Consider the following 13,759-nt stretch of genomic DNA (forward strand, 5'->3'; position numbering starts at 1 on the left):
AGCTTCATTGCACACATCAGCTTAGCGCGAAAATGTTTTTTTTTTTTTTTTTTCTCATTCCAACGAATCATCTGATACGTCTAGTTCACTGGAGAATCCGCGCAAATTTACGCGGACATTCATTCAGCATCTTAGAGGGAAGCGTAAAAGTTCAAAGGGAGGGTGTAGCGTAGCGAGCAGCTCGGCTCCTGATGCAACAGGTGATAGCGTACATTGCGCGAATATGGCAATTCTAAGAGGAGTTAGGTCTAAGGTTAGGGAAAGAATAAAGAAAGGCTGATTTGTAGATATGTTTGCGATTACGCATGACGCTAAAAGAGCGTTGGGCACAGCAAAGGCTGGGGGGGCGGCTGCTGAAGAAGCTAGAAGGAATTATCCTAACTGGCTTGCAGGGATTTATATATTTGGGCTTGCTATATGGAGTCTCGTCCATCAGAAATCATAAATATTCTGAAGTATTTTCACATGGTACATAATATGTATCTTACGGCGAGGCAAAATGTTTGGAGGCAGTATGATGAGTTATTTAGGAAAAAGCAGGATGGCCAAAAGATTTTAAGTTTGGGGTTTAAGGATGTGGAGGTATGGTTAGAAGTGACTCAAAGCAATAGGCTTCCTATGGAACAGACGGGTAGAAGGCAGCCCTTTCAGGTCAGACCAGGTTTTAACACGGCAGGAGGAGGAAAATGTTACGCGTTTAATAACGCACAATGTAATAGGGGAAAATTGTGTCGATATAGGCACGTCTGTATGCTGTGTGGAGGAAATCACCCAGCAAAGGACTGCAACAGACCCGCAGTTCAGTCAGCGGGTAGGGGTGAGCAGAGAACCGGTCCTAGATAAAGCGGAGACACCAGTGAATTTAGAACTTTTAGAACGATGGTTAGGCTGCTATCCTCTTAGGGAGGAGGCAGCATTTTTATTGCAAGGTTTTAAATTCAGTTTCAATCTACCTGTAGTTAGGCCGGTTATAGTTTTGGCCAGAGAAACCTAAAGTCAGCTACAGATTTTCCAGGGATAGTAAGAATGAAGATTGCAGCTGAAGTTGTTTTAGGGCGTATGTGTGGCCCTTTTGAAAGTCCACCTCTAGCTGAATTTTGCGTTTCTCCATTGGGGGTAGTTCCAAAGAAAGAGCCAGGAAGATGTAGGATAATTGAGTACCTTTCCTACCCGGAAGGGGGCTCAATAAACGAGACTCTTGACCCCTCTTTGTATAGCGTAAAATATCAGTCTTTTTGAAGAAGCTGTGGCTATGGTTAAAGGTTTTAGTTCGGGAGCGTTGTTAGCAAAATTGGGTATAGAATCAGCCTTTAGACTGTTACCGCTGCACCCTGATTCGTTTAAGTTTATGGGTTTCAAGATGGATGGTCAATTTTATGTAGATAGGTGTTGCCTATGGGCTGTTCAGTTTCGTGTTTCTTATTTTGAAGGTTTTAGTTCATTTCTACAGTGGTGTGTGCGGGCAGGCACCGGTCAGTTGGGAGTCACCCATTATTTGGATGGCTTCTTGTTGGCAGGTCCTGCGGGTAGCTCAGTGCGCCAGGAATTTTTTTTTTTTTTTAGTTCAAGCGCTTTTTTCGGTTATGGGTGTACCGATAGCTAAAGATAAAACATAGGGGCCTGTGACCCGTTTATCTTATCTGGGCATAGAAATTGATACTGAGGCAGGCCTTTGTAGATTGCCAGCGGAGAAAGTGAATAATTTAAGGATCTTGTTAGAAAATTTTATTGCAGTAACATTTTTGAGTGAGTTCAATGGTGTACGCATTTGGTTGCATGAAGAAATGAGTAATCGTGAGCTGCAGTTTTTCACAGATGCATCAGAGTCGTTAGGTTTCGGTGCTTATTTTGAAGGGGAATGGTGCGCCGAAGTTTGGCCTGAGGAATGGCGCACAAGGAAGTTTACTGACAGTATGCTTTTGCTTGAGCTTTTTCCAATAATTGTCGCCATTGAGATATGGGGTTTTAGGCTTAGGAATCAGAGGATTTTATTCTGGTGTGATAATTTAAGGGTGGTTCAAGCGATTAATATTCAAAAATCTTCGTGTTCACACGCTTTGAGGTTGCTACGGCATTTGACCGTTAGGTTTTTACAGTTGAATATAGATTTGAATACTAGGCATGTCCCTGGGGTTGAGAACGGGATAGCGGATGCTTTATCTCGTTTTCAATGGGATAGATTTAGAGCATTAGCCCCAGCAGCAAAAATGGAAGGTTTATCATGTCCCGAATTTGTATGGCAGATCATCAAACCAGCATGAAAGCTTTAGCATTGAAGGCGTTGGCCCCGGGAACTTTGAGATCGTATTCTGCAGCTTGGGAGGATTGGCAGGCGTATTTGAATTCTGGAGGTAGGGGTAAGAGTATCCACGATGCTATATTAGAATTTGTATGGTTATGGCATGAGAGGGGTCGTTATAAAGCAGCGATGTTGGGTGCTTTAGCAGGAATTTCATATTTTTTGCGTTTGGAAGGGTTGTCAGACCCAACTAAATCTTTTATTTTATCAAAGGCTTTGAGGGGTTGGGCTAAGGAGCAAGCAGGTGTAAGTGGCGCACGTAGACCAATCGACATTGAGTTATTGAAAGAGTTAATTATCGCGGTTTCTGGTATTGCATTAGGGGAATTTGTGGTCGCCCTTTTTTAGTTTAGCATTTGCTATAGCTTTTTTGCGGGGCTGTTAGAGTAGGTGAGATAGCGGCAAAAAGAAAAAGTTCAGTGGATTCAGGCATGTTGTTAAATAATGTAGTGTTGAAGGATAATAAGCTGCTTATTAAAATACACCATTCCAAAACGGATCAACTAGGGAGAGGTAAATGGATTTATTTTCCTATGCATAAGGAGCCGAGCATTTGCCCAGTAAGATTAGCAGAGGCTTATGGTCAGTTTCGTCCAAAAGGGGGGGAGCAATGGTTGGGTCATAAGGATCTTAATCCTTTATCCAAATTTCAATGCACAAGCGTCTTCAATATGTGTTTGATAGCGTTGGACCTTCCGCTGGAGAGTTATGGGTCCCATTCTTTTAGGATAGGTGCAGCAACTTGCGCAGCATCGACAGGTTCTTCCAGCGAAGATATTAAAAGGTTAGGGCGCTGGAAGTCGGGTGTTTATAAGGGATATATTAGGAGTGATAAGTTGCATTAGTGGTAGGCGTCCTGCGAGTTTGTTGTTTCGGAATCCCAGGGCCATAAGCCACCCGCCGTTAAAGGGGGATTGGAGTTCTTTTCACCTTTTTCCTCACAACATTTTTGAGGTTTGGTGTTGTTCACCTCCATCTGGGTCGCCTAAACAACTAAGTTTTTATCCTTCCCTGTTTCTCTTTAGCAGTTTCGTTAAAGATTATAGTAATATTGAATAAAATGTTCTTTGTTTTGTTGTTTTTTCTACAGGTTTTTGTTTGACATTATCAAGCCGGGTGTGGATTGTGTGTTACTCATATATTTATTGGGCCAGTAGGCACAGGATGTACAAGTTGTTCCCTTTTGAAGTGAGGTGGATAGGTTTAAGGGGAATGAGATGGAACAACCTATTAAGTGTGCTCTGGAACTTCGAAGAAAAATGGGATGCCCCTGATTGTTTGGTGATACATTTAGGTGGCAATGATCTGGGTACATTTAAAGGTATAGAACTTATTAACGCCATAAAAAAGGATTTTCAGATAATCACAGAGCATTGGCCTTTGATTAAGGTGGTATGGTCAGAAGTGGTACCGTGTAGATTTTGGAGGGGCACCCAAGGGGGAGCGGCTTTAGATGAAGTAAGAAGGAAACTCAGTGCCCAACCTCCAGATATGTCATTAGTTTAGGTGGAAAAGTTGTTAAACACCCAGATTTGCATTACGAGTAGGAATATTTATATAGGTTGGATGGAGTGCATTTATCTGAGAGTGGTTTGGAGTTATTTGTCACAGCCTTATTGAGGTGTTGAAAGGAGGTTTGAGGTTTTAGGTTGTGGTGGCGGTTTTCGTAGTCTAGAGCCTCCGAATTTGGCGGAAAGCAGTGCTATTCGGCGGCTTAATTTAGCGCAGCAGAGCTTGGCTAGCATTTCCCCTTTGAGAAAAGGCGAGTCGGTCACTACCTCAGGGGAGGACCAGGTCACCATCTTATGGAGGGACCAGCACTGTGCTAATTAAGGGGAGATGGTTCTACCCAGGACGGATTGCGCAAGGGGCGGAAACTCCGCCCCATTTGTTTAAAAATTAAAGTTTTAAGCCATGGCCGAGTTGACACTGCTTTTTCGCCACCGGTGAATAATATTTTCAATTCTGATTAGAATTTAATAAATCTGGCTGTGACCTCCATTTTTTCCAATTTATACAGTTGTCTGTGTCATTATTTCTAGGTTTATTGGTTCTAGTTTGTGTAATAAATAAAACATATGGGTGACTTATTAACTGGGTTGGTTCTTAGCTGTAAAGGCAAGTATTCTCCAAGCAATAGCAGCTAGTAGACTGCTGGGGAATAGATGACACTAGCTGGGTAGAGCTGCACTCAGGGTTCTGGACCAAAAATCATTTTAATTTAAAAGAAAAATTATAGAAAGTTTTGTTCTGTATCCCAAGTATTTAATGAATGTAAAGAGTGAACACTGAGGTAAAAGACGGCTGTGACCACAATGTGAGAACAAAAATAAATCGGGGTTTACGAAATGTAAATTGTCAGTGACTTTACTAGCAAAACACAGCTAACAAAATCACTGTCCTTTTAATTTTCGGGGAAAAAACTTGATCAGAAGTGCAAGGATTTACAACCCGGTGCTTCGTAAATAAACCCCAAAGGATCATCAGTACCCAATACAAATAATGAATGTAATTCTAACTACCTTATGATATATTCTATTACAAACAGAGAAAACCTCATTCAAATAGACACACAACTCATTACCACAGAGAGACCAAACTCACCATCCACCCCAGAAATGATTACACCTCCAGATAGCACCTACTCCTGTCCCCTTATCACATGTCACAATGGTAATTACATCCATCCAATAAAACAGACTTAGAGCAATGTAAGCAAGTATATCAGGTACCCAGTGCCCCCAACCTACAGCAGCCCCCATCAGCCATTACGCTCCGCAGACCTCTTCCCACAGGAGTAACCCACTCATTCACATTCTACAAAAGCATAGAACACCCCATGGTGTGATGCAGATTAGCCCATGCACCCCTCTTATATAAAGGTCACTGCCTCCCAATCCATTCATCACACAGGATTTTTTTGCCTCACTTATGCTGCACAGCATTTGAGAAAACTATTACACCTGTGATACTGCTTTGCCTGACAATGGAGTGATTCAGCAGCACCTTATACTCCAGCTTTCTCCTAGGAATTGTTACCAGTAAAGGACTTTGCTTTTCTATGACGGTGAAATCCAGTAGCGGATTTATCACAAGGCAACCAAAGCAGCAAGGGCCCTGTGGGTCCCAGGGGCCCGCCAACAAGGCTGTATAAAGGGCATTTCTGTCAGACAAGAGCTGGGCTGGCTGAATACTCCTGCCAGACTGCCAGTGATTAGACAGCTGTTGGGTGCCAACTCCAGCACATGCCTGTGTCTCCAGTTCTGTAGTATTGTGCATGTGACCTGTCATGTGTGTATGATGTCAGATGTACAGGGAGAGGAGCCGTGACGGACTCAGAGAAAAACATGAGGTCTTCCAGTATACTTTATTACAGTATTTTTTTAATTTTGTATAGCATCTCCCTACTTTAAATTCCAATCATGCATGGGTGGAGTGGACAGAATTATTTTAAGTACACCGTATAATATCCGCCTACTACAATCCTGGCTGGGGGAAAGGCACACACTGACTTGCGATATATCAGTATGCTACTATACTCTATTTTATGTACTACCATGTATAGGAGTTGCCTGCTACCATCAGTAGGGCACTAATATATAATCAGTACAGTAACACTGACTGAGGGGTGTAATAATGGGTATTAAAAGGGATGGGGCACCTGCTATGTTGGTACAATCAGTGTGGGGGAGGGAGGGGGGAAGAAGCACTCAACTCTAATGTGATTGGGTGTAATAATAAGTATTATAAGGTATGGGTTCCTGTATGATATATTGTTGCTTCAGCCGCCCGAACCAAACCCCCCCCACACACACACACACACACACACACTGGTTGTAGCACGTCCCCCATCCCCTATTAGCAGGTGCCTCATCCCTCATAAAACCCATTATTGCACCCCTCAGTCAGTGACTGTATTTTTTATATATGATTGCCTCCATTATATGAGTATATCAGTGCCTCCCCCTCCCCACTCCTCACTGATTGTAGATGGCACTGCAATCAGTGAGAGGGGAAGGGGGGGGCACTGATATATAACACTGCTCATCACTATGCCTATAGTCAAGAATTTTTCAGTCCTTCTAGGGTAATTTGAGGGTGCTGATTCTGAATATGACATTGGTTTTTCCAGATTGGCTCTACTTTTTGAGATAATTGGGTACCCCATGAAAAACAGTAAGACGCATATTAAGTTTTGGATATGCAGAACTGTGTACCTTAGCATGTAGAAATGACTGCAAATCACTTCAAAAGAAACTCAAATTAATATTTATTTGATGAAACAACATATAAACATGGTAAACTTTTGACATTTATTGTTTTAAAAACCGCTGCTTGTATGATTTTCTTTTATAGGAATGATTGTCACAGTCACGTATAAGAACCCAACATATGCCTGTCACATCTACCGAGATACCTCTCCTCCATCACTTTTATGTCCTGGTGAAATCTCTCACCTTGTTCCTCACTGTAGTCTCCTAAATTAACTGGGAATCTGTCCAAGCGACTGAAGAAAGTGCACCTTTATGCTCATATTTGCCCCTATCTTCTGCAAATTTGTTTGCATGTTTTCAACCGATACTTGATAATTCTCTGCTTTGTGATTTCACAAAAAAAATCTTAATGACAGAAACATAACTGGTCCAGGTAGAAGATTCAACAGGATTCATCGATTTTATAAAATTAGAATCATTCACAAGTTTTCGAATTAGTGGACCATTAAAGACACCAGCTTTTATTATTTAAATGCTTAATCCTGGAAATGACCTGTGCAAATATACTTGAAGCAATCACCGTCTCTATTTAGGGCCTTAACAAATTGCTTCATTAATCCCAACTTTATATAGAGAGGTGGAAGAATGATCTTTTCTCGATCAATCAATGCTCTTTAATGATGTTTGTGAATGAAGAGACAAGTAACTAAAAGTATCAGATGCAGTAAGTACACAATGAAGATCAAACCACAACTACTAAGACAAGCAGGTCTAAGCGCTTATGAGAAAAATGCAATTTCAGGGTATATGCAATAGCTCAAAAAATAGAGCCAATCTGGGAAAATAAATGGCATATTTGGAATTCATTCAAATATCCTGGACTATAGAATTTTTTTTTATATTTTTTTTTTGTGCGGTGTAATCAATACAGCCACAGACTGAGGGGTGTAATAATGGGTTTAATAAAATGCTGTTATAAAATGCGGTCAGTGAGTGAGGGGGGGATAATAATTAGTATTTTAGGTGATGGGGCATGCTTCACTCAGTAAACATGGGTCACTCATATGCAATGCTGTCAGTGAGCGAGGGTGTAATAATAGAGTATGGGGACCAGCGACATTCAGTGAAAGGAGCAATGATCTAAAATGCAGTAACTGAGTGGTGATGTAATAATGGAAACTAGAGGTGAGGGGATATGGTGCAATCAGTGAAGGGGGACAGTAATACACTGTAATAGAATATAAGGAGGAAAAATAACAAAAAATGTAAGGGGAATAAAAATATAGTGCTATGGATTGTTTGGGGTAGAAAGCCATCATTAGGTATCTTGCTTAGGGCCTCCTTACCTCTAAATCCACCTCTGGTGCAATCCTGCACCCATAGACCAGAGACACTGGAGGGACTCACAAACCTGAAAGGAGGCTTCCCTGAGCCACAGAGTTCCATAACAATGCTTTCGCAGACTACTGCTTTTACATCTCTTTGCATTTAATCCATACTCTTGCCCACTCTTCCAGACTGGCAGAGAGAATACCAAAAATCGGGTGGCCTCCCCCCCCCCCCCTACCCCCCCCAGAGGAATAGGCAAGTATCCTGATTATTGCAGCCTCCCTGGATCTGACCACCCTCTTTGCGAGTGAAGTGGGTGGTTCAGGCAAGCGATGTTGCAATTCTCGCTGAAACACGTCATCGTAGCCACTTGCCCTGCGGTATAATGCTGTATAATGGTAATCTCAGCATTATAGGACAAAGGGCGTTGATATGATGATAGCATTGCAGACCGGCACGCCCCCGTGCAGCCTTATTTAAATAACCACGCCCTTACCCCACCCACTGTGATACGAGATGAGCCTGCCTCGCTCTCCTTCTGTGCTGACCTGGCTTCTCTCACCCAGAGAGAGAGCAGCCAGGAAGTTTGTAACTATGACTAAATAGTAAATATTTCACATAGAGATGTGCAGTGGGCATTTTTCGGGTTTTGTGTTTTGGTTTTGGATTCGGTTCCGCGGCCGTATTTTGGATTCGGACGCGTTTTGGCAAAACCTCCCTTTCGAATTTTGTCGGATTCGGGTGCGTTTTGGATTCGGGTGTTTTTTTTTTTTTTAAACCCTCAAAAACAGCTTAAATCATAGAATTTGGGGGTAATTGTGATCCTATAGTATTATTAACCTCAATAACCATTATTTCCACTCATTTCCAGTCTATTCTGAACACCTCACACCTCACAATATTATTTTTAGTCCTGAAATTTGTACCGAGGTCGCTGGATCACTAAGCTGAGCGACCCAAGTGGCCGGCACAAACACCTGGCCCATCTAGGAATGGCACTGCAGTGTCAGACAGGATGGCACTTAAAAAAATAGTCCCCAAACAGCACATGATGCAAAGATAAATAAATAAAAAAAGAGGTGCAAGATGGAATTGTGGCTGAAATGGTTGGTTGGTTTGGGCCCCCACCAAAAAAGAAGCAATCATTTTCTCCTTGCACAAACTGGCTCTACAGAGGCAAGATGTCCACCTCCTCCTCATCGTCCAATTCCTCACCCCTTTCACTGTGTACATCCCCTCCTCACAGAGTATTAATTCGTCCCCACTGGAATCCACCATCACAGGTCCCTGTGTACTTTCTGGAGGCAATTGCTGGTAAATGTCTCCACGGAGGAATTTATTATAATTCATTTTGATGAACATCATCTTCTCCACATTTTCTGGAAGTAAACTCCTTCGTCGATCGCTGACAAGGTTACCGGCTGCACTAAACACTCTTTCGGAGTACACACTGGAGGGGGGGCAACTTAGGTAAAATAAAGCCAGTTTGTGCAAGAGCCTCCAAATTGCCTCTTTTTCCTGCCAGTATACGTACGGACTGTCTGACGTGCCTACTTGGATGCGGTCACTCATATAATCCTCCACCATTCTTTCAATGGTGACAGAATCATATGCAGTGACAGTAGACATGTCAGTAATCGTTGGCAGGTCCTTCAGTCCGGACCAGATGTCAGCACTTGCTCCTGACTGCCCTGCATCACCGCCAGCGGGTGGTTTTGGAAATTTTATCCTTTTCCTGGCAGCTCCAGTGGCGGTAGAAAATGAAGGAGGAGCTGTTGGCGGGTCACGTTCCGCTTGACTTGACAAGTGTCTCACCAGCAGGTCTTTGAACATCTGCACACTTGTGTCTGCCGGAAAGAGAGATACAACGTAGGCTTTAAATTTAGGATCGAGCACGGTGGCCAAAATGTAGTGCTCTGATTTCAACAGATTGACCACTCGTGAATCCTGGTTAAGAGAATGAAGGGCTCCATCCACAAGTCCCACATGCCTAGCGCAGAGCCGGCCCTAACCAATATGATGCCCTAGGCAAGATTTTGGCTGGTGCCCCCTAGCACCACCGCTGGTTCTGCCTCTAACCTTGCACCTACTTCCCAGCACCATCACCCCTCACCCATAGCAGTCCTTGTACCCCCTATATTTTAAATAGGAACAGTTCGCACATTTGACGCACAGCCCAAAAAGGGGCATCTTCTTGCTGGGAAGGGGCATGGCCACACAATAGTAACCCCAATTCCAATTACGCCACACAGTACTGCAACTTTATTCACATTTTATCTTGTGATAGTGTCCATAATTCATATTACATCCCACAGTAGTATCACTTTACCTTATAAACGTTAGTCCTCACAGTAGAGCCCCTTATTCACATTACATCACACTGAATTGCTCCTTATTCACATTACACCACACCTTATTGCTCTTTATTCACATTAGACGACACAGTAGTGCCCTTTCTATTTGCAACGCCACATAGTAGAGCACCTTATACACATAATGCCACACATTAGTAATGCATTTATACACAATTCCACACAGTAATGCCCCTTACACATATGAGACACATTAATGTTCTTATAAACATAATGCACCTTACACATTATGACAACCTTTATTAATGCCCCATTACACATAATGTCCCTTACACATATGCCACACATTATTAATGCCTTTATACACATAATGACACACATAGTGCCCCCTACACATTTGCTGCACATTATTAGTGCCCCTATACACATAATGACACACATACAGTAGTACCCTGTTACACATATGCCGCACATTATTAATGCCCTTATACACATAATGACACACTAAGTGGCCCTTTACACATATGTTGCACATTATTAATGCATTTTTACATGACACACATAATGCTCCTTACACATATTCTGAACACTACTGCACAACCAACCCACTCACATGCACACAGCACTCACACTTCCACTAATACTGTGACCTCTGCCTCTGCTTGGATACAGATGTGTCCTCACAAATCTTGTATCAATGCTAACGTCGGGCACTTTTTTTATGAAAATGCATCTTATTTGCATTGCTATTTGGCTAGGATGCACAATCAGCTTCTGCTGATTATACTGATATGCAGCATGCCAATATACTGTGTGAGACTGTGGCTGTATCTGCATATGAAATGCTACATACAGAATATAGGCATGCCGCATATCATTTTAATCAGCAGAAGCTGATGATGCCCCTAGGCATATTAAATGCCCTAGGCAATTGCCTAGTTTGCCTATGCCTATGGCCGGCTCTGGCCTAGCGGAATCGCTCCGTTTTAGCTCCTCCTTCAATCTCTTCAGCTGCTTCTGCAAAAGCCTGATGAGGGGAATGACCTGACTCAGGCTGGCAGTGTCTGAACTGACTTCACGTGTGGCAAGTTCAAAGGGTTGGAGAACCTTGCACAACATGGAAATCTTTCTCCACTGCGCTTGAGTCAAAGTCCCTCCTTTGCCTATATCGTAGGCAGATGTATAGGCTTGAATGGCCTTGTGCTGCTCCTCCATCCTCTGAAGCATATAGAGGGTCGAATTCCAGCTCGTTACCACCTCTTGCTTCAGCTGATGGCAGGGCATGTTCAGGAGTGTTTGCTGGTGCTCCAGTCTTCGGCACACGGTAGCTGAATGCCGAAAGTGTCCCGCAATTCTTAGGGCGACCGACAGCATCTCCTGCACGCCCCTGTCCTTTTTTTTTAAATTCTACACCACCAAATTCATTGTATGTGAAAACATGGGACGTGCTGGAATTTGCCCACAGTATTGGTGGCGTTGTCCGATGTCACAAATCCCCAGGAGAGTCCAGTTGGGGTAAGCCAATCTGCGATGATGGTCCTCAGTTTCTGTAAGAGGTTGTCAGCTGTGTGCCTCTTATGGAAAGCGGTGATACAAAGCGTAGCCTGCCTAGGAATGAGCTGGCGTTTGCAAGATGCTGCTACTGGTGCCGCTGCTGCTGTTGTTACTGCGGGAGGCAATACATCTACCCAGTGGGCTGTCACAGTCATATATTCCACATGTCCGTGGTTAAGTGGACATTGGGTACAACTGCATTTTTTAGGACACTGGTGACTCTTTCTGACGTCTGTGTACATTCTCGGTATCACCTGCCTAGAGAAGTGGAACCTAGATGGTATTTGGTACCGGGGACACACTACCTCAAGCAATTCTCTAAGTCCCTGTGAACTAACGGCGGATATCGGACGCACGTCTAACACCAACAAAGTTGTCAAGGCCTGAGTTATCCGCTTTGCAACAGGATGACTGCTGTGATATTTCATCCTCCTCGCAAAGGACTATTGGACAGTCAATTGCTTACTGGAAGTAGAACAAGTGGTCTTCCGACTTCCCCTCCGGGATGACGATCGACTCCCAGCAGCAACAACAGCAGCACCAGCAGCAACAGCAGCAGTAGGCGTTCCACTCAAGGATCCATCGGAGGAATCCCAGTTAGGAGAGGACTCATCAGACTTGCCAGTGACATGGCCTGCAGTACTATTGGCATTCCTGTCTAAGGAGGAAATTGACATTGAGGGAGTTGGTGGGGTGGTTTGCAGGAGCTTGGGTACAAGAGGAAGAAGGGATTTAGTTGTCAGTGGACTGCTTCCGCTGTCACCCAAAGTTTTTGAACTTGTCAATGACTTCTGATGAATGCGCTCCAGGTGACGTATAAGGGAGGATGTTCCTAGGTGGTTAACATCCTTACCCCTACTTATTACAGCTTGACAAAGGCAACACACGGCTTGACACCAGTTGTCCACATTTTTGTTGAAATAATTCCACACCGAAAAGGTGATATTTTTTGTATTTTGACCAGGCATGTCAATGGCCTTATTCATCCCACGGACAACAAGTGTCTCCCCGGGTGCCTGACTTAAACAAACCACCTCACCATCAGAATCCTCCTTGTCAATTTCCTCCTCAGCGCCAGCAACACCCGTATCCTCATCCTGGTATACCTCAACAGTGACATCTTCAATTTGAATATCAGGAACTGGACTGTGGGTGCTCCTTCCAGCACAGGGGGCGTGCAAATGGTGGAAGGAGCCACCTCTTCCCATCCAGTGTTGGTAAGGTCAGGCATCGCCACCGACACAATTGGACTCTCCTTGGGGATTTGTGATTTAGAAGAACGCACAGTTCTTTGCTGTGCTTTTGCCAGCTTAACTCTTTTCATTTTTCTAGCGGAAGGATGAGTGCTTCCATCCTCATGTGAAGCTGAACCACTAGCCATGAACATAGGCCAGGGCCTCAGCCGTTCCTTGCCACTCCGTGTCGTAAATGGCATATTGGCAAGTTTACGCTTCTCCTCAGACGATTTTAATTTAGATTTTTAGGTCATTTTACTGAACTTTTGTTTTTTGCATTTTACATGCTCTCTACTATGACATTGGGCATCGGCCTTGGCAGACGACGTTGATGGCATTTCATCGTCTCTGCCATGACTAGTGGCAGCAGCTTCAGCACTAGGTGGAAGTGGATCTTGATCTTTCCCTATTTTACCCTCCAAATTTTTGTTCTCCATTTTTTAATGTGTGGAATTATATGCCAGTAATATATCTGGAATTAGACGGCAGTAATGTCTGGAATTAGATACCAGATACCACTGTGACTGGAATGATGATGACCTATGCACAGTGACAGGACACTACCACAGCACCCCACAACAGCAAGATGCAGCACAAGACACTGGACTTTTAGTAATGTACTGTAGTATACTGAGCACGACAATGCAGCACAAGACAATGAGCAGTGATACTGGGCACTGATGAGGATACTAGAACTGACACTGAGCAGCAAGATGCAGCACTGGACTATTGTACTGTAGTATACTGGTCACCACAATGCAGAACAAGACAATGAGCAGTGATACTGAGCACTGATGAGGATACTAGAACTGACAC

This window comes from Pseudophryne corroboree, chromosome 5, assembly GCF_028390025.1.
Source record: "Pseudophryne corroboree isolate aPseCor3 chromosome 5, aPseCor3.hap2, whole genome shotgun sequence".
NCBI classification, from domain to species: Eukaryota; Metazoa; Chordata; class Amphibia; order Anura; family Myobatrachidae; genus Pseudophryne; species Pseudophryne corroboree.